This window comes from Echeneis naucrates, chromosome 2 (assembly GCF_900963305.1).
Source record: "Echeneis naucrates chromosome 2, fEcheNa1.1, whole genome shotgun sequence".
Taxonomy (NCBI): domain Eukaryota; kingdom Metazoa; phylum Chordata; class Actinopteri; order Carangiformes; family Echeneidae; genus Echeneis; species Echeneis naucrates.
Genome location: NC_042512.1, coordinates 7,416,476 through 7,438,151, shown reverse-complemented (window position 1 = coordinate 7,438,151; position 21,676 = coordinate 7,416,476). Strand labels below are relative to the sequence as shown.

The 21,676-nt window shown below is 42.9% G+C and overlaps 11 non-coding genes across 11 annotated transcripts; 6 read left to right on the top strand and 5 right to left on the bottom strand.

Moving 5' to 3' along the window:
* Nucleotides 1-6,469: 6,469 nt before the first annotated feature.
* Nucleotides 6,470-6,541, top strand: trnaa-cgc (transfer RNA alanine (anticodon CGC)). Its single transcript has one exon. It is a non-coding gene; the product is annotated as a tRNA-Ala (tRNA).
* Nucleotides 6,542-7,210: 669 nt separating this feature from the next.
* Nucleotides 7,211-7,298, bottom strand: trnay-gua (transfer RNA tyrosine (anticodon GUA)). The gene is given in 2 exon segments: nucleotides 7,211-7,246; nucleotides 7,262-7,298. It is a non-coding gene; the product is annotated as a tRNA-Tyr (tRNA).
* A 219-nt stretch (nucleotides 7,299-7,517) lies between these two features.
* On the bottom strand, nucleotides 7,518-7,599 carry trnas-gcu (transfer RNA serine (anticodon GCU)). Its single transcript has one exon. It is a non-coding gene; the product is annotated as a tRNA-Ser (tRNA).
* Nucleotides 7,600-7,740: 141 nt separating this feature from the next.
* Nucleotides 7,741-7,823, top strand: trnal-cag (transfer RNA leucine (anticodon CAG)). The gene has a single exon. It is a non-coding gene; the product is annotated as a tRNA-Leu (tRNA).
* A 262-nt stretch (nucleotides 7,824-8,085) lies between these two features.
* trnac-gca (transfer RNA cysteine (anticodon GCA)) lies at nucleotides 8,086-8,157 on the top strand. The gene has a single exon. It is a non-coding gene; the product is annotated as a tRNA-Cys (tRNA).
* A 4,173-nt stretch (nucleotides 8,158-12,330) lies between these two features.
* trnap-cgg (transfer RNA proline (anticodon CGG)) lies at nucleotides 12,331-12,402 on the top strand. Its single transcript has one exon. It is a non-coding gene; the product is annotated as a tRNA-Pro (tRNA).
* A 2,464-nt stretch (nucleotides 12,403-14,866) lies between these two features.
* Nucleotides 14,867-14,938, bottom strand: trnaa-ugc (transfer RNA alanine (anticodon UGC)). The gene has a single exon. It is a non-coding gene; the product is annotated as a tRNA-Ala (tRNA).
* A 781-nt stretch (nucleotides 14,939-15,719) lies between these two features.
* Nucleotides 15,720-15,791, bottom strand: trnac-gca (transfer RNA cysteine (anticodon GCA)). Its single transcript has one exon. It is a non-coding gene; the product is annotated as a tRNA-Cys (tRNA).
* A 3,499-nt stretch (nucleotides 15,792-19,290) lies between these two features.
* trnat-ugu (transfer RNA threonine (anticodon UGU)) lies at nucleotides 19,291-19,364 on the top strand. Its single transcript has one exon. It is a non-coding gene; the product is annotated as a tRNA-Thr (tRNA).
* Nucleotides 19,365-19,788: 424 nt separating this feature from the next.
* trnas-gcu (transfer RNA serine (anticodon GCU)) lies at nucleotides 19,789-19,870 on the bottom strand. Its single transcript has one exon. It is a non-coding gene; the product is annotated as a tRNA-Ser (tRNA).
* A 1,707-nt stretch (nucleotides 19,871-21,577) lies between these two features.
* On the top strand, nucleotides 21,578-21,649 carry trnap-cgg (transfer RNA proline (anticodon CGG)). The gene has a single exon. It is a non-coding gene; the product is annotated as a tRNA-Pro (tRNA).
* The last annotated feature ends 27 nt before the right edge of the window (nucleotides 21,650-21,676 follow it).

Genomic DNA, 21,676 nt, shown 5'->3' with positions numbered 1-21,676 from the left:
TGTGCTGAACAAACTGGTCATATTAAAGTGCTGCCTTTGTTTCTTATTGTTTCTAATTGTATTGGAAGACAAATGAACCGAGGAAACTGAAGTCAAACTGAGTTCAGAGGCCTCTTAGCCAGCTGACCAGTTCTGAGGAACCTCCATCAATAAACTCAGATTATAATCAAACTGCTGCCAAAAGTAACATAAAAATCTAAATCAACAAGTACAATGTGATCACAGTGATCCTGCTGATCAGAAATATACAGATTCTCACCTGCTGAACTCACTTCAGGTTGATTTACACACATTCCAGCTTTGTGTGTTCAGAAAATATGTAGCTGCTCGTTACTCATTACTCAACTAATTTTCTGAGAAACAAACAGGATGTGATGAAATTCTATTATCTGTCCACTAGATGGTGAAACCAACACACCCTCAACTGCCTGGTTTGCATTAAGTTTAGCATTTTCCTTTCGGAAAAATTTTATTATAGAATAAGTACGCAAATTAGAAGAAGCTCAATTTTACTGAAGAGGAAACAATGATTGATCAAACTGACAAAAGAAAACACTCATTTTTTGAAAGCCCAAGTTCTGACCTAAATGAAACAAGGTGAATGGCAGAAAGTAACTTTAGAAGAGAACACTGTTAGTCCTGAGAGACAGATTGTCGGGGAAATGAAAAAGAAGCAGTCTGATTGAGAGCTGCTGCCTATAAATTCATTACTGCTCACAACATTCGTGTGCGATGCTGCTGGAGGAGGAGAGGGGACCCTGCTGCTCTCTACACTTGATGATCTATCCCAATCACACAGAATAATAATCTGACTGATGTAGATCATGCATGTTTCTGTTTATTTGTATAAAGATCCTTATCATCATTATAATTATTAAAGTGTACAGTGACATTTACTCAAGATAGAATTATATTCATTCTTATTAGAAAAAAATATATTCTATCACTTTTTTTGCCATGTTCTTCAACTCTTCAACAGCCCATCTCAGTTAGTTACTCTTCTCTATATATCTGACAAGGTCGCTGGTTGAAAATGATCATCATGGTCTCAGATATGAGCATCAAACTGTCAGTTTTCAAATAAAATTTGTAAATAATAATTCCTAAGTAATAGGTTTTCAAAAGTTGTTGATCAAAACACTTAGCAGCTCTGAACTTTCTGTATCAGGTAGATCCTTCATCCTTTGATACTATCAGACATTACGGTCTGTTCTCAGCTCAGCTGGAGTTTTTCTCTGTTCGTCAAAGTGAACTCTGACCTCCATGTCTCAGTGTCTCAGTGTTACAGAAGTCCACTGTGAGTCTTCGTCCCTCCACAGTCCACAGGGACAAACTGACAGTGAAATAATAATAATGTTAACACTCACCGGCCTCAGCCTTCAGTTTCCCTGCTTCTGCTCCGACAGCTTCAAAATGGAGGCTGAACTCTGAACACTTTCACATTCAGCTGCTGCGGTTACAGGAGGCATATAGCCCTGTGTTGGTGTGTGTGTGTGTTCTCTCTGTTGTGTGCTTGCATCCTGTGTTGTTAGTGTAACTGTGACATATTTCAATTTCCCTCCTTCACTTTTAAACATGTAACAGCTAAAGTGACCAGACGTCCCAAAAAAAAATCGGGACAGTCTCGAAATTAAAGCAGTTGTCCTAAATCCCGAATCCTGCCCCAATCGTCCCAAAAATGACACTAGAGTAGAGTCTGGAGTGATTTCCTGATAAAACATTAAAAACTGATCTGATGGTTGAGTCCTCCTGCAGCCAGCTCCCTCCGATGATGAAAAGAGCGGAAGTCGCAGGCGCGAGAAGGAGTGATGAGACGTCGCAGTGCAGTCAGACAGTGTTGGAAAAGTTCCCTTTCTACATTAACTAGCTAATAGTTCAGTTTACAAGTTTTAAAATGAACTAGTTCAGACCATGGTTTATGAAAGTTTGCATTAAATTATGTACACAGTGTGTGAGTGACCGGCCACTGTTTTGCTGTTTTTCTGACATGTCCCGAATTTTACCCATTCTGAATTGGTCACGTTAGTCCAGGGACGTTTCTGTCTTTGTGCGCATGCGCTCATCCATTTGAAGCGAACGTGAGAGTGTGCATGCATCTGTGTCGCAGATGAAATGAAAGACAGAACCTGCCTTTGATCTCCAGTTACGTCACACAGAGTCGTTGTGGAGTTATTAGTTGTTGATATTGTTCTGTAAAAATCTGCATCAGTGAAACATTCATTCATACGCGAGGACATCACGTATATTGTTGGAATAGAAAATCTTATTTTTTCTGTGTGTGCTCCTGAGAAAGAGGCTCATGTGCTGGTTGAAGTGAATCAGCACAGCTTCTGTCAGGAACATCTGTTTGTTGCTGACAACATCTGGATTACAGATGACACATCAGACGGATATTATCTGTGTCATGGTGTTCAGAGATTTCAGCAGCTCACATCCAACACACAGACAGGCCAAAGCACCTGCTGGCCTTCATGGTTAAGCAACAGAGTTCCATCACTCATGAACAAGACCTGAGATACTTGAACTCCTTCACTTGATACAAGGACTCATTCCCCACCTGCAGCAGAAACCACCATACTTTCTGTTAACAGAAGAATGCACTGAGCGATTGTGCCACAGAGACATGATGAGCAGAGTGAAGCTCTGCTGGGTGAATGCAGGATGTCCTGTCTACAAGACAGACACTTTAAGCAGCTCAGCATCAGTGCTGCCAGTTTGTCTGTGGTCTGTCTCTGAAACCACGTCTGTGTGGGTGAACACTTCACTGCCATGTTCATCATATAGCGCAACAACATCACACCACTACATAAGCAACAGAGTTCCATCACTCATGAACAAGACCTGAGATACTTTCCTTTTCCCTTTTCCTTTACTTTTCCTGATATAGTTTCCTCCTGAGAACCATGGCCTCAGATTTAGAGGTGCTGATCCTCGTCCCTGCTGCTTCATACTCAGCTGTGAACTGATCCAATGAGTGCTGTAGATCACATAATATCAGTGAATCAGTCAAAGTGCCTCCCTGGGTGGGCTAGAACCACCATACTTTCAGTTAACAGCCGAAGGTGCTGAGCGATTGTGCCACAGAGACATGATGAGCAGAGTGAAGCCCTGCTGGGTGAATGCAGGATGTCCTGTTTACAAGACAGACACTTTAAGCAGCTCAGCATCAGTGCTGACAGTTTCTCTGCGGTCTGTCTCTGAAAACCATCTGTGTCGGTCAACACTTATGCTCCTCACAGTTGTGTGTCACTTCCTCAAAGGTTTGAAGTGATGTGTGAGTCTGAAGCGCTGCTGCCTTTTGTGACGTCACTGCCATAAAGGCTAAAAGTCCGATCAGGAAGTGTGTCCCTCGCCGGGTGCGGTGGCGCGCGCCTGTAATCCAAGTTCCCGGGAGGCTGAGGCTGGAGGAGCGTTTGAGCTCAGGAGCTCTGGGCTGCAGCGGACTATGTCGATCGGGTGTCCGCACTAAGTTCGGTATCGATATGGTGCTCCGGGGGGAGCCCGGGATCACCAGGTCGTCTAAGGAGGGGTGCACCGGCCCAGGTCGGACACGGAGCAGGTCAAAGCCCCCGTGAATAGACGCTGTAGTTCAGCCTGAGTAAGACAGCGGGACCCAGTCTTTATGCTGCCACTATACACACAACACGACCTCATCCTTTATTTTCACTGAAATCCTCCACAAACTGAAGGACTCTCCACCTGGAGCAGAGGACCAGACATCAACAACACAACAGTCTGTGATCTGACTTCATTCATTTTAACATTAGAAAAAAGCTGCAGCTGCCACCAGATCAGGAATATTAAAATGAACAGATTAAAATAGAATTCATATGTGTTTTATATTTTACTAACTGTAGCAGTGAGCAATAAAGGCATAAACAACAAGTAATATTATGTTGTTGAATGACAATTGTGGTGTGCAAAACCATGGACACTATCAACATTTCCTCCTGCCAGGGCTTGTTGGTGTACAGGTATGATTCTCACTCAGGGTGCAAGAGTTCCCAGTTTCAAATCCTGGACGAGCCCCTCATATTACATTTTGAATGAATTTGCTTTAACTCTTTATGAATGTCTTCTTCTATGACAGATACAGTTTTCCAGCCCATTAATGTTGTTCACCCCTCTCCCCTCGTTTATCGTTGTTCTTTATTGCTCAATCATTTCTGACAAGGATTCATTTTCAAGTCCCACCTGCCCCCCAAAAAATGCCAATGAAATACACCAAGCTTACAATTTTCAAATGTAATGAAGTAACATCAAGTAACATGATGTTCTATCTGTCATCAACTTAAGTGGTCCGTGTCATAAAGGTCGAAGTTTTTTATCTGTTCTGATGATGATTGGAAATGTCTGTTTATTGTTTATCTCTTGTCAGGATCCCCGTTAGCTGTCACTGAGGCAGCAGCTACTCTTCCTGGGGTCCAAATGAAAATGCACATCTGCAGTCAAACAGGTTCAGGTAGATGCAGAGTCCTACATTAAAACAAACCACAACAACAACCTCAGCTGCAGTATACACATTACACTTCCATCACCAGATCCTCTGCATATACATGTATGTCAGAGTGGTGCTGTGGCTTAGCTGGCCAAAATGTCTGTCTACTATACAAGAGATCCTGGGTTCAAGTCCCAGCAGTGCCTTGCTTCTGAACGTTACATGTTGTTGATATAACAAGCTGGCAGCTGAACCTTTTCTTGCCTGGACAAGCACTGAGCGAGGCGTCGTATTCCACCCTGAACAGGAAATGTTTCAGCTGTGTGCTGTACCTATGATACTTACATTGAGGTAACTCATCTGTACATGTGAGCCATGAAGGCCAGCACGTACTTTGGCCTGTGAGCTGTGAAGCATCGGACACAAAGACACACAAAGACAACAGATGATGCCCTGAGAGACGATACCTGAGCAGGAGAACTAGTCACTGCATGTACAGCTGCTTCTTATCTGGAGTTTTTTTCTGTCATCTATAATAAAGTAGAAAAGAGACACAGCTCCACAGTAACAGAGGTGTGCTGCTGTTAGAATTAGTGATGCATTCATGTAGAAACATCAGTTTAATGTTGCAGCTGATTTCATCAGGTTATATTCTGCTGACCAGACTGAATCAATAAAGTTTTGTTTCAACACGTCATCGTTTAAATGTTGGTTGTATTTTGCATTTGTCAGCTGAATCCACAGAGTGACTGAAATAATGAAGTAAATCCAGGAAAGGAAAAACATTTGGCTCTGAATCTCAATGTAGATTTGAACAAAGAGCTCCAGCTGAAGAAAACCATGCTGTCTGTTTCCAGATGATGAAGAACTCAGTTCTCAGTTGATGCTCAGTTATCTCCATCTAGTGGACAGATGGTAGAAGTTGATTCCTGAAAAGAGGAAGTGACTTTTCCTCAGATCAAACTGTTGAAGGAGAACGAGCAGCTTCTTCCTCACTGACTCACTCAACCTCTGTCTCCTGGGTTTGGATTTAGGTCTGGGTCTGGGTCTGGGTCTAAGACCAGGTGGGCCTGCTCAGAGTCTCTGTGTTGGATATATTCGATTCACATTTTCTGTATGGATTAGTCTTAAAATTATAATGGTTGTATGGTCAGCTCCTGCCTCATCAGAAAAAGTGGGATGGACAATAAATGCTGAATGGACTGTTGCTACTCTGCTTTCTCCATCACTATCAGACCACGAGTAAGTCAATAGGAATTACAAGCAAAATCAAGGAAATCCAATAATCCATCTATGCAAAAAAAGAGCATTTGAATCATCAAAATATTTCCCCAGCTGACACAAACGTGATGCTTTCCCTCCAAAACTTATTTAAGTAATTCTTATGTAGAGCTTTCAGTTGTCACCCCACCACCCAAAATGTAAAACTGACATTTACGAATATGGAATAATGCAATAACAGCCAAACAAGTACTTGGGTATGTGATTTTATTTATATTTAGCATGCAATGTCTCAGTCTCTGCTGTCTGTTCCACAGAAGAACATGACAGCTCAGCGGGCTGACATGAACCAGGTGACCACCCCGCAGTGAGATCAGGGAGTGTCGGGACTCTTCTCTCTCTGGGACACTGGATCTGTCTGTCTGTATCCATGTCAGAAACTCTGAAACACTGTGAACTCCTCTAAAACACGCTGGATTTACTGATATGAAAGTGTCCAGCGGTCCATGATGGATCATTATAGAAAGATATTAACTTTAATTCAAATACATTGTTGAATATAAACACAGAAATTAAAATATTCATCTGTAAAACTTAAGATGTTGCCGAATAAATTATGCCAGTTGTGTGATGATGTCATGTGTCACTTTCCTTACTGAGGAGTGACAGTCCATTGATAATGCTTACTTAAAAATACTTTAAACATGAGCTCTGTGTCACATTCATGCAGCTTGTGTAGAAACAGTTCATTCCATCAGAATGAGCCTTCACCTGTCACAGTGTGTTAGAAGCCCTGTGGGTGGCAACACAGGGGATGTAGCTCAGTGGGAGAGCGCATGCTTCGCATGTATGAGGCCCCGGGTTCAATCCCCGGCATCTCCAGCATTTATAATGAATTGTTGTGCTTTGTCACTCAAACAAATTACTGACAACACACATACTTATGTGTGAAAGACAAATTGCTGGCCACTGATCTAAAGCTTATTTTATATCATCCCCGAATAGACGCGAAATGGTACAGTTTGTTTCTGCTGTAAAATTTTTATTTGTGCTGCTGCGGTTTTATCGATGTTAGACATTTTAATTTCATCCATACACAATAACAGTCCTGCTTCTGTTTACCAAAAGGCTCCAAAGCCCACCCAGAGACCTGCTGTGTTTAGTTCACTTGTTGCTGTATCTCCAAAGAGCTAAAGTCTTGTGGAGAATGTGGGCATTGATCCCACTACCTCTCACATGCTAAGCAAGCGCTCTACCATTTGAGTTAATTCCCCTGTACTGGCATGTTGGCATGCAAGCTAAGCTTTGGTAAAAAGCCTCTTTAACAACCTCTGAGTTCACCATCAACAGGTTTCAAAGATATTTAGAAATCATTCGTGGCCTTAAAGGCAGATATTTAGGATAATTCTAGCTGGAATAGCAGGCTGCAACAGGAAAAGTTCTGAATGTCTCTGTCTCTTGATGGGCTAATTTTTCAGCAAATTTCAGGTCACCTCCTGTCTGTAGGCAGACTCATCACTGTGCTGGATGAGGCCGATGAAAATAAAGACCTCCTTCGAGCCAGAGTTGAACCAGCGACCTAAGGATTTCAGCTGTAAGCCTCTACAGTCCTCCGCTCTACCAACTGAGCTATCGAAGGGAGCTGTTCAAACTCTCCTCTTCTTGTCTCCTTTGACTAATATTTACAGATTTGGGTTAGGGAAAACATGGAGAATGTCATTTATCACAGTATGATCAAATCCATGACTGCAGTCATCAACGATGTCACCCTTGATACTGGAACGCTCTCACCAGCTGACGTTGAGGATAATTCTGACTGGAATAGCAGGCTGCAACTTAGACAGACTAAAGCAACCACCGACGAGGATGGGATTCCAACCCACGCGTGCAGAGCACAATGGATTAGCAGTCCATCGCCTTAACCACTCGGCCACCTCGTCATGTTTGATGGCCTCAAAGGCAGATATTTAGGATAATTCTAGCTGGAATAGCAGGCTGCAACAGGACAAGTTCTGCATGTCTCTGTCGCTTGATGGGCTAATTTTTCAACAAATTTTTCGGCTCATTTGTTGGCATTTGTTGTCAGAATGGTCGAGCGGTCTAAGGCGCTGCGTTCAGGTCGCAGTTTCCCCTGGAGGCGTGGGTTCAAATCCCACTTCTGACAGAAAGTGCTTTTCTTTCACCTCTACTGCAGCAAGGTGTGTTTGTGGACGAAGTTGTTTTGGTCTACTTTTGACCGCCCAAACTTTTAAAAGACCAAAATTCCTTTGACATGTTGAAATATTGCCACGCCATCCTTGGAAAATTGAAACAACCTGGTTTTGTCCAGAAGGGGGACCAGAGGGTGTGTGCCAACTACAGGCTCATCATGAACCTCTGTTTTGGGTTCTTCGTGCAGTCCCCCTAGTGGGCTGTGTGTGTTTATGGGGGGTGTAGCTCAGTGGTAGAGCTTTTGACTGCAGATCAAGAGGTCCCCAGTTCAAATCTGGGTGCCCTCTGCCAAACGCTATGTGTTTTCACATGCAAACACAAACTTTTTCACTGTGATGTTTCTCATTTCAGAATTGCACCAATGGCCACCATCACTTCGATGTGGGATAGGTCCTCAGGACAGTGTTGTGCTTTGCTTTTGGTTTTTGGCATCAGAGGAAAGAAATGCAGCTTCTGTCAGAAGTGGGATTTGAACCCACACCTCCTGGGGAGACTGCAACCTGAACGCAGCGCAATGACTGCCTGATTAGATCGCATAGAAGCTGTCAAGTGGACAAACAGGAATTTTAGTGTTTCACTGGTAAGATTCAGGTTCCACCGAGATTTTCGCTGGATTCAGAGTCTAGAGAGCTAACCATTACACCATGGATCCCTGCAGGCATATGCTCATTATACAAACAAACACATTTCGAGATCATTCAAGAAGGACTTGAAGAAACCGAGTAAAGAGTTAGACTCGTGTTTATATTCCTGCGTTCTCAAATGGACACAATGATATTTACCATTTCTTCATCTTCAGCCTGAGTATCAACTGCAGCTACAGAAGAGGAAGTAGAAGGCAGAGGGCTGGACGCCAGTGTGGATGTGCTGGGGGCATGAAGGACCTCCAGCACTGTGGGATCATCTTCCTCCATGTCATCCTAACTCAGATCACGCCAGTCAGAGACACTATTGATTCCTTTCTGCATGAGTGTTTCTCTTTGGGGTTGTCCTGTTTGGAATTTTGACAAAATATTTTATTTGTTTCTTGAGATCAGCTAAATTCACAAATTTGCCATCAACATTTCCTGAACTGAAGCACAGACTTGTGATGTGAGATGTGGTTGGAATTGAAACTTTCTGCTGAGTCTTTCTTGAGTCTGTTACCTCAGACCACTGAGCCATCCTGACACGTGTGTCCAGCTGCCAGTCTCTGGTGAGGAAACAGAAGAGTTAATGCTAGCTTTGATAGGACAGTGTCAGCTCAGAGTGGTGGGATTCGAACCCATGCCTCTGAAGAGACATGGAGCCTAAATCCAGCGCCTTGGACCGCTCGGCCACATGTCATACCGAGCTTGCCTGCAATAATGCCACATGTTTCTGACCCCTGAAAGTTGCATCGAAATGTTTGGAGCAGAGAATGGCAGAAAGATGTCCTTGAAACGTCCTGGACACACAAACAATCAGCGTGTAGCATCCAACTCTCAGGTCCAGCTTCTTTGTATCTTGGTGTATAGTGATGGGATGGTTCTATATTCCCACAGTGAGTTTGTGAGGTTGGATATGACCTTTCACATCTGCATGAACACATGCCACAGTTCTGCAGATCAGCTATGGTGGTACTGTGAGGAACATTGTTTAATCAAATAAACACTTGGAACAAAGCAGGAGACATTTTACAGCAAGCCAACATCCTGTTTTCTACTTTTGGACTGAAACGGACAGGACAGTGATTTTTCATAGGAAATGTCTTGCGGGCTGATCCACACAGAGGAAGGCAGAGAGCATCCTACAATACTCGGACTGTCCACTTCATACCATCCTAGTGGATCAGAGACATAACAGTCTGTGTTTTTTGTCAATTTTTTTGAGGATTTTTTGCAGTTCCTCATCAGAGACTGGCAGCTGGACACACATGTCAGGATGGCTCAGTGGTCTTTTGGAGCCCACTGAGAGACGTGCTGTGTTTAATCAACTTTCTCTTATCCAGCATACATCGACCAACAATGACTGCTAGTCATTGGTGAACCAACATGAAACTAGCTGAGGTTTAAATAGTGTAACTACAGCTGCTGGTCATTAAGTCTCTGTGGGGCAATGAGCCAGTGTGTTTGGCTGCTAACTGAAAGGATGGTGGACAGGAACCTGCAGAGAGATGCTGAGGTTGTGAGTTCAAGCCTCAGCTGGAGCACCTGGCCGTCTGTGGATTACTCCTGGAATGAACTTAATAAACTTTGCACCACAGTGTAGCAAAAAAAAAAAAAAAGAATTCTGTGAAGTGTGCACACTGTTAATGAAGCTCCAAAGACAGGTTTTTCTTAATCAATATCACACTAAATAAAGGCAATAAAGGTTAAATAAATAAAGGTTGCAGACCTTTTTTCCCGGCCGTTGCAGTTTAACTGTGTGTCTACAATTTTACTTGAGATTGTGTAGATCTCATGCCAATGGTGTCAAAATCCTCCAGCTACAGAGCTGTAACCCGTCTTCACCGCAGCTGTACATCTGTTACTCCAATCTCTCCAATCTGCCTTTCACCTTCCCACCTTTCACTGTCTCACTGGGTGAAAAATGAGGTGTGCATCATTTTAATGCCATACAAGTCCTGGTGCTGATGGCTCATTGGGGTAGGAGTGTGATTCTTGCTTAGGGTGTGAGAGGTGCTGGGTTCAAATTTCAGATAAGTTCATCTGTGTCCTCACAGTGATCATGGCTGCTGATGTGTCTGCTGGTGGGTGTGTTGATCAGTATGTGGGGAGTGTTCATTAGCCAATCAATGACCAGTGTTGGCTGGAACATGTCACACGCTGTTATGACTCTTACCAAAGTTTGTCTTCTGTGAGAAGCTGTCAGTCACCAAATTTCCTTCTGCTAAACACAGCACCAACCACTAAATGACTGTTCCTCTTATCCAGATACTGCAGGTAAAAGCTGTAATACAGGAAGTGATGGTTTGTTTCAGTGATGAGCAGGAACTCCACTGAGAGTGAAGCTCTGCTGGGTTTGAATGCAGGATGACCTTCCTCAAAGGTTTGAAGTGATGTGTGAGTCTGAAGAGCTGCTGCCTTTGATACCTTTGATGGCTTCTTTGGTCACATTTGCTCCCTTTGTGTGATCTGACAGAGATCCTGAACCTTCCCATTGCTGGATGTACTCCTGTGATGTGTGTTGGCCAATTCATTTCAAATGTTTCTAAATCTGTCAGAAGATCATTTCCCATCTGCGTTCTTTGATCTTATGGTTAACACTGTGGACTTTGAATCCAGTCATCTGAGTTCAAATCTCAGTGGAACCTCTGCCATCTGATTCAGTGTGATAGTGATTAAGAATAACACCCAAAACAGATGCTCACCGACCTCTGTGGTTAGGTAAAGGTCCAAAGAGGATGTAGATCAGTGGTAGACGTTCATCAAAACAAAAGGCCACTCAAAGCAGAACCACTGCTCAGTCTAACATTCAGACAACAAATTGACAACAAACATGACGAGGTGGCCGACGACTCTCTCCTTCATTGCTGATAGATACATTAATGTGAGCAGTTAACTATCCGTCTATTCACACACAGTCCACGTCGCTGCATGCTGAGGTGGCAGAGTGTTTAAGGTGATGGACTGCTAATCTACTGTATCCTGTGTGTGGGTTCACATCTCATTGTCTTCTGTGTTCAGCTGTCCATGTTGCAGCCTGCTATTCTAGGTAGAGTAATCCTAAACGTCTGACTTCAGGTCCATATATCAATCAAACCTGTTGAAGTTTAATTTGAAGGTTATCTGGATGTGTTGTATCTGCTTTCAGAGTTGTTGTCAGGTCATTAAGATTAAATAATGAACTTACAACTCCAATACCAGTTAGTCAGAAAAATATGATGAGTCATTCTTAAAGAAACAGGCTGAATGATGTAAGTGCTGCTTGAATAACTCACTTTCCAGCTAAAGTCATGTTTCATAATGTAAAGGAGTTCAGTGTGTGTGTGTAACCACTCGGCCACCTCATCATGTTTGTTGTCACCTGAAGATGTGATAGTTGTGTCTATCCTCAGCTGGGACTTGAACATAATCTCAACACTGAAGTGAGTTGGTTTTGGAAACTCGTGAGATGGTCTGACCAGACTGGAGCTGGTTAACTGACATGTCAACTTTTCAATAGATCGAAGGAGGCAGACTGGGTACTCGGCACTAAAACAACAGTTGAAATCTGCTTTACTTCCACTGCTAAGGAAAACTGCTGGGGGTTAAAACAAGCAAGGTTAATACTGAAGATCTTCCCTCTTCAGCAAGTGCAGCTGAAAAATGTTTTCCCTGACGGCAAATTGAACCCTGGCCGCGGTGGTGAAAGCGCCAAATCCTAGCCACTAGACCACCAGGGAGCGTGTGGGCACCAAATGTTGTAGTGTATGATCAATGTTCTGTGTGAGATTTTTGATGACCGAAAAGTTCTCCCCCTCAGAACATTTTAAATTCCATAAATCTCCTGCTGTACAAGGCTCGTTGGTCTAGGGGTATGATTCTCCCTTCGGGTGCGAGAGATCCAGGGTTCAAATCCCGGACGAGCCCGTTGTCATGTTGCATAGCACAGTAAGACAGCAAAGTTTAAGGTGGAGTCAGAGACATATTAGAACATAACAACAGTGCAGAAGAAGGAAGGGAGTTGATATATTTAGACTTCTTCATTTTTAAATTGCAAAACTTGCTTAAACTCAACTCTCCTCCATTTAAACTCTGTGAAAAACAACAACATGCCCAAACAAATTCCACATGGCCAAATCCACCAGGGCTTGCATTAACCGAGAATTCTCCGTCATTGATGGATTTTTTTTTTTTTTTTAAGATTTGATGCACAAAGTAAATAAATCATCATCATCAAGATCACAGGTTGGTAACATCACCTGTAAGGAGAGTGGAGCAGTGGAAGAGTGCTGGGCCCAAAACCCAGAGGTGGATGATGGAAACCATCCTCTGCTAAGGCAGTGATCAAATAATAAACAATGTTCTATGAAAAGGGCAATAACCAAATTTCCATCTGCTCAACACAGCCACAACAACTAGCTCACTTGTTTTTTTATCATTTCATTTTCCCTCAGCAGGCCTTCTTCTGCTGTGTTGCCGTTATTTTGGCCTCCATGTGCGATCTTCATCCTCTTTGGCATGATGTTTGTGTTTGTCAGTGTGTTTCACTGTAGTTCTCCTGTGCATGTACTGTGATGTGACTCTGTCTGCCAGCTGGTATTTACATGGAATTATGGGGAGCCAATGACATCGCAGTCACTTCAAAGGCAACTGAATCATTTCAAAGGCGATGGAATCTTGTCCCAGTAATGTCTTATAGAGCAGAAGACAGAGTTTTGTTTTTTAATTATGTATTATATTATCTTCTACCCACGTTCATTATTCTGATTGACCACTAGCGTGCAGTTACAGTCTATTGGTGGAACACATCATGGATTCTAGGTCTCCCACATGTTTGTCACCTCGTCATGTTTGCTGAAGATGTGGTCTGAGCACGGCCTGGTCTTGAGACTGAGCAGTGGTTCTGCCTTGAGTGGCCTTTTGTTTTGGTGAACGTCTACCACTGAGCTACAGCCGAACACGCTGACTGATTGCGCCACAGAGAAATGCAGAACTTTTCCTGTTGCAGCCTGCTATTCCAGCTAGAATTATCCTAAATATCTGCCTTTAAGGACATTGTGAATGATTTCTAAATATCTTTGAAACCTGTTGATGGTGAACTCAGAGGTTGTTAAAGGAGCCTTTTTAAAGGGTCTGGCATGCCAGTACAGGGGAATTAGCTCAAATGGTAGAGTGCTGGCTTAGCATGTGAGAGGTAGTGGGATCGATGCCCACATTCTCCACAACACTTTAGCTTACCTGAGCGCTGACTTGGCTGTTGAATTCACTAAGTGCTACTTGTTGAGGCAGTGCTGACTGACAAAGGCAACAGCAGGTTTGGTGGGAGCCATAACTGCCACCACAAAGTGAAAGTCGCAATTAATTACGCAACCTCAACGTTTACTTTTGAGTTTGAGTTTTGAATTTAATAGTGTTATTTCTTGGTGCTGTGTTTACTACCAAACACAAGTCATGGAAGTGATGCTTCTTCCCAATGGCTGTTTTTTTGTCATCACATGTACCTTTGGGTTCATGACGAGGTGGCCGAGTGGTGAAGGCGATGGACTGCTAATCCATTGTGCTCTGCACGTTCTGCTCTGCATATTCTGAGGGGGAGAACTTTTCAGTCATCAAAAATCTCACACAGAGCATTGATCATACATTACAACCTTTAGTGTTCTCACACTCCCTGATGGTCTAGTGGCTAGGATTCGGTGCTCTCAGCGCCGCGGCCTGGGTTCGATTTGAGTCAGGGAAAATGTTTTTACTGAAAAATACAGGTGATTGACCCCAGAACATAAATATGTCATCATGCAGCTGGGGGGTATTCCAGGTAGGAGTTTCAACGAACTTTGAGTCTATCCCTGAACTCTGAGTTGACTGAGGTCGATGGATGCCATACTGAAGCTGCACTAGCTGTCAATAGTTTTAGTACCCACTCTGCCTCCTTTGATCTATTGAAAAGTTGACATGTTTCATGTTGGTTCAAACTGACTGAACACAGTCCACTGCAGTTAGCTGAGCTGCAGACCAGTCAGGGTGGAAGAAGGCAAGTTGGCAGAGGCAGAGTTCTGGGTCTGAAGAAACTGCTAATCACCCAACGTGGGGCTCGAACCCACGATCCAGAGATTAAGAGTCTCATGCTCTTCCGACTGAGCTGGCTGCTAGAACTGCAAAAAAACTTTGAAAAAAATTGACAAAAAATACAGAGTGTTATATGTATTTCAAGTGTGAACAAGACAAGAGCATGATTGTCTTTGGAGCTTCATTAACATTGTGCACTCCATGGTGGAGGTCATGACAAGAAAAGGGCAGAGTCTTTGATCTCATACATATGTGCATTCTCAGTAATTTGTTTGAGTGACTAAGCAGGAGCAGTTGAGCATTTCATACAGCATTATATTACAAATGCTGGAGATGCTGGGGATTGAACCCGGGGCCTCATAGATGCAAAGCATGCACTCTACCACTGAGCTACATCCCCTGGATGGCTTCTTACATACTGTGACAGGTGAAGGTTCATTCTGATGGCATGAACTGTTTCTACACAAGCTGCATGAATGTGACACAGAGCTCATGTTTAAAGTATTTTTCTTCAGTACTCTTATTGTGTATGGAGCTCTGACTGTTGACATAAGTGCAGGTGAAGTAAATTCAGCAGGACAGGCAGCATTATCAATGGCCACTGCCTCATCATAGTCCTTGTTGCAGAAGAGTAGCTGCTGCCTCAGTGACAGCTAACAGGGATCCTAACGAGTGATAAACAATAAACAGACATTTCCAATTGTCATCAAAATGTATTCTTTATATACATTTAATGGAGTCTTTGATCTCTTTGATGTCATTCAAAGAGATCAAAGACTCATTCATTCAGGACATTAATGTGACAGTTTATTATATGCTAAAGAAACTTTGGTAAGAGTCATGATGGTCAGCCACATATGTTGGGGGTATTTTCAGATCCAAAATACATCCCTGTACATCAGAGTGGTGCTGTGGCTTAGTTGGTCAAAGCGCCTTGTTGCTCAGGTCAGATGTTGTAGAAACAAACTAGTTTTGGTGATTAACTGCATGGAAAACTAAATGGAAGACTAATGACAGCCCGTGAGAAAGTTGCATCCAAATGTTTAATTGATTTGGTTTAAACAGATTCTTATTTGAGAGAATAATCACTCATCACAGTAATTTACTGTGACAAGCCTCCCTCTGCTTTTCCCCTTTGTAATTTCAACCCCACCCCCACATGAAAACATGTAGTGCTTGGCAGGGGGCACCCAGATTTGAACTGGGGACCTCTTGATCTGCAGTCAAATGCTCTACCACTGAGCTACACCCCCCATAAACACACACAGCCCATCACTGCAGATCAGCAGGTCTGACTGAAAACATACTGTAAAGTATGAACCACAGCACTGCTGGGGTTTGAATGTGTAGGGTGCGAGAGGTCAACACTTGTGCTCCTCACAGTTGTGTGTCATTTGTGTGTCTGAAGAGCTGCTGCCTTTGATACATCGCCTGATGATGTAACAATACTCACAGAATGAAACTCCTCCTTTGAAGCTGCTTTGAAGAATTTCCAAAATCACATGTGATTCAGATGTAAACACAAAGGCTGCCCCACTGTCACCATTCAGAGCAGCTGAGAAGATTATTGATCATTCAAAAACTCTGTGCAGTCATATTCAAATAATAAACAATGTTCTACGTTGCTCAAAGTGAGATTTACAGTTTACTTCATCCTCACACTACATGCTAATGTTAGCACAGTTGCACTGCCCCTTTCCTCTACATTGGTTTCTGTTTCCTCATCAGAGACTGGCAGCTGGACGAACATGTCAGGTGGTCTAAGGCTCCAGACTCAAGGTTAACTCCTTGAGAGATGTGTTTGCTTTCCCACTAAAACTTGAAAACGTATCTAAGTAATACTTCTACAGAGCTTTCAGTTGTCACCCTACCACTCCAAATGTGAAATTGACATGCAAATATGGAATGATGCAATAACAGCCAAACAAGTAGTTGAGTATGTGGTTTTATTTATATTTGGCATGCAATGTCTCAGTCTCTGCTGTCTGTTCCACAGAAGAACACAACAGCTCAGCGGGACTCCTCTCTCTCTGGGACACTGGATCTGTCTGTCTGTATCCATGTCAGAAACTCTGAAACACTCTGAACTTCTTTAAAACACGGTGGATTTACTGACATGAAAGTGTCCACCGGTCCACCAACCCACCATCGATATATTGTGATGGTGTGAAGAACATGTGAGCAGGAGAGCAGCTGCTTAAGTTTATGATGTGTTCAGGAAACAGTCAAAGCTCCATACACAACAACAGTCCTACTTCTGTTTACCAAAAGGCTCCAAAGTCCACCCTCCAACAAAGAGCTAAAGTCTTGTGGAGAATGTGGGCATCGATCCCACTACCTCTCACATGCTAAGCCAGCGCTCTACCATTTGAGCTAATTCCCCTGCCATCACCCCCCATGTTCTCTAAACGAACCCAAAGTGGTACCGTGATGCATATACTGATCTTTATTTGCACGTGCACAGTGTGATTATATATATTTTTATTTTGGCAGGTGACCAATTGTCTGCTAGTTTGTCTTTGCTAGCTGTGAAAGTATCTCCAGGAGTAAAATGATTAAATCACAACCTCGTTTTAATTGACAATGTCTATATTACATCAGAGGCCCTTTGTGGTGCATATACTTATTTGCATTTGTATCTGTATACACACACACACACACACACACACACCACCTTTTCCAGCCCTCATGGTTCTTGGGGAATCCATACATGTGGAAACCCTTCTCGGACTGATTGGAGCATCCAAACGTTGCACAGCCAACCATGGTATGATACTGATCAACAAAATGTTAGTTGTTACCAATGAACCATGACACAACTGAACTGTTTTTTTTTATTTTATTTTTTTATTTTGGTCTTTTAAAAGTGTGGGCCAGTCAAAAGTCGACCAAACAACTTTGTCTAGACAGGATGTCTATGTTTAGTTCACTTGTTGTGAACTTGTGGGATCTTCATCCTCTTTGGCATGATGTTTGTGTTTGTCAGTGTGCTTCGCTGTAGTTCTCCTGTGCATGTACTGTGATGTGTCTGCCAGTTGGTATTTACATGGAATTATGGGGAGCCAATGACATCACAGTCACTTCAAAGGCAACTGAATCATTTCAAAGGCGATGGAATCTTGTCCCAGTAATGTCTTATAGAGCAGAAGACAGAGTTTTGTTTTTTAATTATGTATTATATTATCTTCTACCCACGTTCATTATTCTAATTGACCACTAGCGTGCAGTTACAGTCTATTGGTGGAACACATCATGGATTCTAGGTCTCCCACATGTTTGTCACCTCGTCATGTTTGTTGAAGATGTGGTCTGAGCACGGTCTGGTCTTGAGACTGAGCAGTGGTTCTGCCTTGAGTGGCCTTTTGTTTTGGTGAACGTCTACCACTGAGCTACAGCCGAACACGCTGACTGATTGCGCCACAGAGAAATGCAGAACTTTTCCTGTTGCAGCCTGCTATTCCAGCTAGAATTATCCTAAATATCTGCCTTTAAGGCCATCGTGAATGATTTCTACATATCTTTGAAACCTGTTGATGGTGAACTCAGAGGTTGTTAAAGGAGCCTTTTTAAAGGGGCAAGCTTAGCTTGCATGCCAGTACAGGGGAATTAGCTCACATGGCTAGCTCAGTGATATGGGGGGTGGGGGATAAGGAAGTAGTTTGAAAGTCACAAATGTTACCTTAACTTGAGCACTGACTTGGTTGTTGAATTCACGAAGTGCTCCTTGTTGAGGCAGCGCTGACTGACAAAGGCAACAACAGGTTTGGTGGGAGCCATAACTGCCACCACAAAGTGAAAGTCGCAATTAATTACGCAACCTCAACGTTTACTTGAGTTTTGAATTTAATAGTGTTATTTCTTGGTGCTGTGTTAACTACCAAACACAACAAGTCATGGAATTGATGTCTTCTTAGACGTTAGATGACTTCAATTACAGAATCTATTGATTCACTCCAATCAGAGACACTGATTAATTCTTTGTCTTTCGTTCTGGTATTTCTATTCTATTTCTATATTGTAAATGTCATATATATATTATAATATAATGTATATTATTATATTATAAATATAATATATATTAAATAATGGCAGAGAGAGAGATGACCTGGCAGTGGTGGGATTTGAACCCACGCCAAGAGACTGGAGCCTGAATACAGCACACCTGTGTCACCTGTGAGAAAGCTCAAAGCTGTGTCCAAAGGTTTGGAGGAGTTCATGGCAAAAAGATGTCTTTGAAGCCATTTGGACACACAAGCAGTCAGCGTGCAGCATTCAACCTCACAATATTTCATGGTGTGGTTGAAAGAGGAGGCAGAATATTGGACATCCACAGTAGAGTGCACTCTGTTAATGAAGCTCCAAAGACAATCATGGTCCTGCCAGATAACTTTGAGTTCTGCTGACAGAAGAAAGAACCAAACTGGGCCAGGAGCCAAATATTTGTTGGATCAGGAATCCTGAAATTTCTCTCTTTTGTGCAGTAAGGATGTCCAAGCAATCTCAGACTGTCCCTGTTTTACCAGCAGCTCTACAAGTGAATCGGTCTTTTTCTTTGTCCTCAGTAAAATAAACTGCATTTAAAAGCTTCACAATGTGAACAAGCTTCCAATGACAACCGTCCCAAGTAAAGTCTCCATATTGTTCAACTTTTGCTCCTACATTAAAACAAACCACTTTACCATCAACCTCAGCTGCAGTATACACATTACACTTCCATTACCAGATCCTCTGTATATACATGTACTTCAGAGTGGTGCTGTGGCTTAGCTGGTCAAAGCGCCTGTCTTGTAAACAGGAGATCCTGGGTTCAAATCCCAGCAGTGCCTTGTGCATAATGTTATAGATATAACAAACACAGCTTTAGTTAATAATGAGAATTTAGTGGTTTCAACCTCAAATCCTTGAACACTGTCTGGTTAACATGTTTCTGTGATATTAGACTTCTATGGACCATTTCACCGCACTGGACCATTTTTGCAGAATCAACAACTAATAACTCCACAACGAGACTGTGTGCCGTCACTGGAGATCAAAGGCATTTCCTGCCTTTCATTGATGCCCCACGCGACACAGATGGATACGTCACACTCTCACGTTCGCTTCAAATGAATGAGTGCATGCAGTTTCTGTCGTGTAGTGACCATCATGACTCTTAACAAAGTTTGTCTCCTGTTAAAAAAGGGCAATGACCACATTTCAATCTGCTCAACAGCAGGGTACAACTCAGACAGACTAAAGACAGCTGAACACCGACAAGGATGGGATTCGAACCCACGCGTGCAGAGCACAATGGATTAGCAGTCCATCGCCTTCACCACTTGGCCACCTCATCATGAACCCAAAGGTTCATGTGATGACAAAAAAACAGCCATTGGGAAGAAGCTGCAGCACCTGAACAGGGACTTGAACCCTGGATCCTCAGATTAAAAGTCTGATGCTCTTCAGTAAGATCTGACTTCATTTTCCAAGCTGCCCCCTCGTGGTCATTAGATACACTGCAGGTGGAAATCTCAGTACTTTTTAACCACCACAGCCGCTTTGACAGAAAGTGGATGTGGTGGTTAAAAATTACACAAAACTCCAGAGGACATTGCAACCTGAACCTAGTGAGCAGAGTGGTGCAGTGGAAGCGTGCTGGGCCAATAACCTAGAGGTCGATGGATCAAAACCATCCTCTGCTGTTTATACACACTGGATGTCCCATCATGAGACATGAGTTTTTCAGCAGCACTGATTAACAGGAAAACACAGAGAATGTTGTCTATCATATCTATAATACAGAAAAAAGCAGCAGAGTAATTATAGTATGGTATCGGAGTAATTATGGTCCACACCAGGCTGCAGCCTCTCTGTGTGAAACTTTGGTTGTTGTTCAGCTGCAGTTAATCATTATTTTCACACTTTAGCTGCTGGTTTGATTTTTCTCCCCTTCTCCATCTAGTGTCAGATCCAAAATACATCCCTGTACATCAGAGTGGTGCTGTGGCTTAGTTGGTCAAAGAGCCTTGTTGCTCAGGTCAGATGTTGTAGAAACAAACTGCTTTTGGGTTTTCATCAGCTGTAGGTTACAACGATCAATATTATAGATATGACAGACAAAATTCTCCATGTCTTCCTGTTAATCAGTGCTGCTGAAAAAGTCATGTCTCATGATGGGACATCCAGTATGTATATGTAGCAGTATCGGTGCGCGAGGTCCTGGGTTCAAATCCCGGACAAGCCCCTTTGTTGCCTTTCAGTTAATAAGGGTGCTAACTGTTACACTATGGAGCTGTGTGAGCTTTGCTGTCTGGTAGTTTTGTGGCTCATGCTGTGCTGAGGAGAAGGGATATTGGTGATTGACTGCTTTTCACAGCAGACAAACTTTGGTAGGAGTCATGATGGTCAGCCACTTACTTTGTCCCCAAACACACCTTACAGCATGAGAGGTGAAAGAAAATTGGTTTCTGTCAGAAGTGGGATTCGAACACACGCCTCCAGGGGAGACTACGACCTGAGCGCCAGGTAGATGCAGAGTCCTACATTAAAACAAACCACTTTACAGAAAATGCCACCTGCAGTATACACAATACACTTCCATTAACAGATCCTCTGCATATCCAGGTCCTTCAGAGTGGTGCTGTGGCTTAGCTGGTCACCGCGTCTGTCTCGTAAACAGTAGCGCTTGGGTTCAAATCCCAGCAGTGCCTTTCTCCCCATGTTAAATGTGCAATCTGCAAGATGTTACACACCACATTTATCGTACAGTGAGACTTTCTCTGAGTTTGACAACTTTTAGTCTCCATCTGACATTCTTTTCATTGAGACTCCATACAGGCTGTTAATGATTACTTTTTTTTGTCTTTGTCTCTGAAACCACTTCTGTGTCAGTGTGGAATTTGTTTGGACATGTGACAAGTTTTTCACAGATTTGAGTTTAAATGGAGGAGACTTGAGCTCCCTGCACTCTTTTATGTATGCCTCTAACTCCACCTTATACTTTAGTCTTACTGTATGATAAATGCTATGCAACATGTTGATTGCCAACCAAGCTACATGTGGCTTGTTGGTCTAGGGGTATGATTCTCGCTTCGGGTGTGAGAGGTCCCGGGTTCAAATCCCGGACGAGCCCATCTGTTGATGTTGGACCATTACACCA